The sequence below is a fragment of the Ranitomeya variabilis genome, unplaced genomic scaffold, assembly GCF_051348905.1.
Source record: "Ranitomeya variabilis isolate aRanVar5 unplaced genomic scaffold, aRanVar5.hap1 Scaffold_294, whole genome shotgun sequence".
Taxonomy (NCBI): domain Eukaryota; kingdom Metazoa; phylum Chordata; class Amphibia; order Anura; family Dendrobatidae; genus Ranitomeya; species Ranitomeya variabilis.
Window position 1 is genome coordinate 65,001 of NW_027508041.1, and position 5,000 is coordinate 70,000.

Consider the following 5,000-nt stretch of genomic DNA (forward strand, 5'->3'; position numbering starts at 1 on the left):
GAGAACAGACGAAGTCCGGTGCGGCAATACGCCGGGTACTCCCTTCGCCAAACTCGTGCCCCCCTTCGATTCGTCTTTCCTTCTCCATCCTCCCTTCTCGCTCCGGGGCGTCCGCTTGGTCTCTCTCTCTCGCTCTCCCTCTCGCTCTCGCGCTCCCTGCCGAGCCGCCTCGGAGGACGGCGGACGAGGGGAAGGCGACGGCGTTCGGCCGCGGGGCACACCGCACGGTGAGAACCCACTCGCCCGCCTCCCCGCACGTCTGTCATCCCCCCACTATCGTAGGGGCTCGGGAAAAGACTGGAAAACGCGGAGCTCGGCGGTGGCGTGGAAGCGCCACCCACCGCCGCCGCTCTCGCCGATGCCCACCGCGGAGGCCGCCCTTCGGACGCTGGGGTGCGGCGCGGGCCTCCGCGGACGAGCTGCGCATCTGGAAGTCAAAGGGCCGCCCTCGGAGAAGATCGTTGTGCTGCCCCGCGCGGGGAGCGATTCGGACGGCGGGCCCCCACGCCGAGGTGGGTGGGCGCCCCTCCGTTCGCCCGTGCGGGTCGTCGGACCGCTGCCGTACCACGGTTCGGGTCAAACTCCCCACAGCTCGGCCGCCTCCGTCCGTAGACGGGAGGGCGACCGCCGGCGTGCGCGCCCAAGGACGAGTGCCTGAAACCCGGGGGGGGGTAACAGAGGAAGGAGACCGCCCGCCGTAAACCGACGCGGGCTCCAAAGCCCGGGCCGAGCGAGCGGCACCACCTCCCCACCCGGGAGCGCTGAGCCAGATCGATCGGAAGAAAGGGCAGGGGCTCGGGTGGAACCCCTGCCTCCGTTCTTCCCCTCGGGGGAGACGGGGAAGAAACGTGCCCCTGGAGTCCTGGAAGCGAGTGTCCGGCGCGCTCCGGGCGCCCTCGAGACGGAAGCCGGGTCGCGGTGCGATTCTCTCATAGGTCTCCCCGTTGGCGCGGAAGCGGGAGACATCCGACACAGAGAAACGCCGAGCCCGCTCCGAGGGGACAAAGTCAGAAGGAGCGATCCGCCCTCCCAGAGCCCTCCTGCGGACGAGGACTCTGGATCTGCCCCCCTTCTGACGACCGTCGCCCTCAGAGGACAGGAACCCACGTGGGGAGGGTCCGTTCGGGCTCGGGCGACCCAGGAAACGCGTCTCGGACTCGGGACGGACAACCGGCAAAAGTCCCCCTGGAGCCGCGGAAGCCTGGTCTCGGCGCGAGTGCGAACTTCCATGCAAAAGGGGGGTACTCGCCAAACCGCCTACCCGAGTCGAGGAACCACGAAAACAACGGATTTTGGTCGGGGCCGAGAGGTACCTCTCTCTCCTATATCCTGCAGCTGGTGTGCAAAACTGGGTATTTGCATGGTGAGACACCGACCCCCACTTTAAGGGAACAAAGTCAAAAAGTGTCCGACCTCCTGGAGCCGTGCGGCGGATCCGGCGGCCAGAAATTTCCTCATTCCGGTTCTATTTTTTTTTTTTTCGAATTTGCGAAATTTGGAGGCCAGGCGGCGTAGCTGGGACCTGGACTAGCTCGAAACACCCTGAACCGGTGAGCGGAATCGATTTCCCAAAGTTCTACGGCTCCCGGAAGCCAAAAACAGCTCGCCGGAAAATTTCAAAGTCCCAAGGACTCTTTCTTGAAAATCAATCCGGGGGCCATGGAAGTGTCCTCGGTACAACCTCAGAGCTTTCCCCCGCCTGGAAGTCTGACAGCGGTCTGACGTTTTTCAAAGTTTTGAGCTCTCTGTTTGTTCTCAAAGTCACAAAATCGCTTTTTTTCAGTTTTCCACCCAGCAGACCCAAACTTCACCCCCACTTAGGTCACTGTCTAGGGGCGCCTTACGACATATTGACGCCCCTTTAGGGTGGAAGTAGGGGAAATGGGTGATTTTTACACAAAATCGGAAATTTCTCAAAATTTTTCTAAGTGTCAAGGACTCTTCCAGAAAATCTCCCCCAGGCTCCTGGAAGCGTCCCCGGTACACCTCTGGCGGCTGCCCCCGCCTGGAAGTCCGACACACGCCTGAAATTTTCAAAGTATGAAAATACGCATTTTCATCCAAAAATTCAACTTTCCCCCCGTGCACCGCAAACTTCACCCCCACTTAGGTCACTGCCTTGGGGTGCCTTACAACATATTGACGCCCCCCTGGGGTGGAAGTAGGGGAAATGTGACATTTTTCACAAAATCGAGATTTTCTCAAAATTTTTCTAAGTGTCAAGGACTCTTCCAGAAAATCTCCCCCAGGCTCCTGGAAGCGTCCCCGGTACACCTCTGGCGGCTGCCCCCGCCTGGAAGTCCGACACACGCCTGAAATTTTCAAAGTATGAAAATACGCATTTTCATCCAAAAATTCAACTTTCCCCCCGTGCACCGCAAACTTCACCCCCACTTAGGTCACTGCCTTGGGGTGCCTTACAACATATTGACGCCCCCCTGGGGTGGAAGTAGGGGAAATGTGACATTTTTCACAAAATCGAGATTTTCTCAAAATTTTTCTAAGTGTCAAGGACTCTTCCAGAAAATCTCCCCCAGGCTCCTGGAAGCGTCCCCGGTACACCTCTGGCGGCTGCCCCCGCCTGGAAGTCCGACACACGCCTGAAATTTTCAAAGTATGAAAATACGCATTTTCATCCAAAAATTCAACTTTCCCCCCGTGCACCGCAAACTTCACCCCCACTTAGGTCACTGCCTTGGGGTGCCTTACAACATATTGACGCCCCCCTGGGGTGGAAGTAGGGGAAATGTGACATTTTTCACAAAATCGAGATTTTCTCAAAATTTTTCTAAGTGTCAAGGACTCTTCCAGAAAATCTCCCCCAGGCTCCTGGAAGCGTCCCCGGTACACCTCTGGCGGCTGCCCCCGCCTGGAAGTCCGACACACGCCTGAAATTTTCAAAGTATGAAAATACGCATTTTCATCCAAAAATTCAACTTTCCCCCCGTGCACCGCAAACTTCACCCCCACTTAGGTCACTGCCTTGGGGTGCCTTACAACATATTGACGCCCCCCTGGGGTGGAAGTAGGGGAAATGTGACATTTTTTCACAAAATCGAGATTTTCTCAAAATATTTCTAAGTCCCAAGGACACTTTCAGAAAATCTTCCCCAGGCTCCTGGAAGCGTCCCCGGTACGCCTCCGGCGGCTGCCCCCGCCTGGAAGTCTGACACACGCCTGAAATTTTCAAAGTATGAAAATACGCATTTTCATCCAAAAATTCGACTTTCCGCCCGTGCACCGCAAAATTCACCCTCATTTAGGTCACTGCCCTGGGGTGCTTTACAACATATTGACGCCCCCCTGGGGTGGAAGTAGGGGAAATGTGACATTTTTCACAAAATCGGAAATTTCTCAAAATTTTTCTAAGTCCCAAGGACACTTTCAGAAAATCTTCCCCAGGCTCCTGGAAGCGTCCTCGGTACGCCTCCGGCGGCTGCCCCCGCCTGGAAGTCTGACACACGCCTGAAATTTTCAAAGTATGAAAATAATGCATTTTCATCCAAAATTCGACTTTCCGCCCGTGCCCCGCAAACTTTACCCACAGTTAGGTCACTGTCCTGGGGTACCTCACAACATATTGACGCCCCCCTGGGGTGGAAGTAGGGGAAATGTGACATTTTTTCACAAAATCGAGATTTTCTCAAAATATTTCTAAGTCCCAAGGACACTTTCAGAAAATCTTCCCCAGGCTCCTGGAAGCGTCCTCGGTACGCCTCCAGCGGCTGCCCCCGCCTGGAAGTCTGACACACGCCTGGAATTTTCAAAGTATGAAAATAATGCATTTTCATCCAAAATTCGACTTTCCGCCCGTGCCCCGCAAACTTTACCCACAGTTAGGTCACTGTCCTGGGGTACCTCACAACATATTGACGCCCCCCTGTGGTGGAAGTAGGGGAAATGTGACATTTTTCACAAAATCGAGATTTTCTCAAAATATTTCTAAGTCCCAAGGACACTTTCATGAAATCTTCCCCAGGCTCCTGGAAGCGTCCCCGGTACGCCTCTGGCGGCTGCCCCCGCCTGGAAGTCCGACACACGCCTGAAATTTTCAAAGTATGAAAATACGCATTTTCATCCAAAAATTCAACTTTCCCCCCGTGCACCGCAAACTTCACCCGCATTTAGGTCACTGCCCTGGGGTGCTTTACAACATATTGACGCCCCCCTGTGGTGGAAGTAGGGGAAATGTGACATTTTTTCACAAAATCGAGATTTTCTCAAAATATTTCTAAGTCCCAAGGACACTTTCAGAAAATCTTCCCCAGGCTCCTGGAAGCGTCCCCGGTACGCCTCTGGCGGCTGCCCCCGCCTGGAAGTCCGACACACGCCTGAAATTTTCAAAGTATGAAAATACGCATTTTCATCCAAAAATTCAACTTTCCCCCCGTGCACCGCAAACTTTACCCGCATTTAGGTCACTGCCCTTGGGTGCTTTACAACATATTGACGCCCCCCCTGTGGTGGTAGTAGGGGAAATGTGACATTTTTCACAAAATCGAGATTTTCTAAAAATTGCACTAAGTCCCAAGGACTCTTCCAGAAAATCTTCCCCGGGCTCCTGGAAGCGTCCCAGGTACACCTCCGGCGGCTGCCCCCGCCTGGAAGTCTGACACACGCCTGAAATTTTTAAAGTATGAAAATACGCATTTTCATCCAAAAATTCAACTTTCCCCCCGTGCACCGCAAACTTCACCCGCATTTAGGTCACTGCCTTGGGGTGCCTTACAACATATTGACGCCCCCCTGTGGTGGTAGTAGGGGAAATGTGACATTTTTCACAAAATCGAGATTTTCTAAAAAATTGCACTAAGTCCCAAGCACTCTTCCAGAAAATCTCCCCCAGGCTCCTGGAAGCGTCCCCGGTACACCTCCGGCGGCTGCACCCGCCTGGAAGTCTGACACACGCCTGAAAATTTCAAAGTATGAAAATACGCATTTTCATCCAAAAATTCAACTTTCCGCCCGTGCCCCGCAAACTTTACCCACAGTTAGGTCAC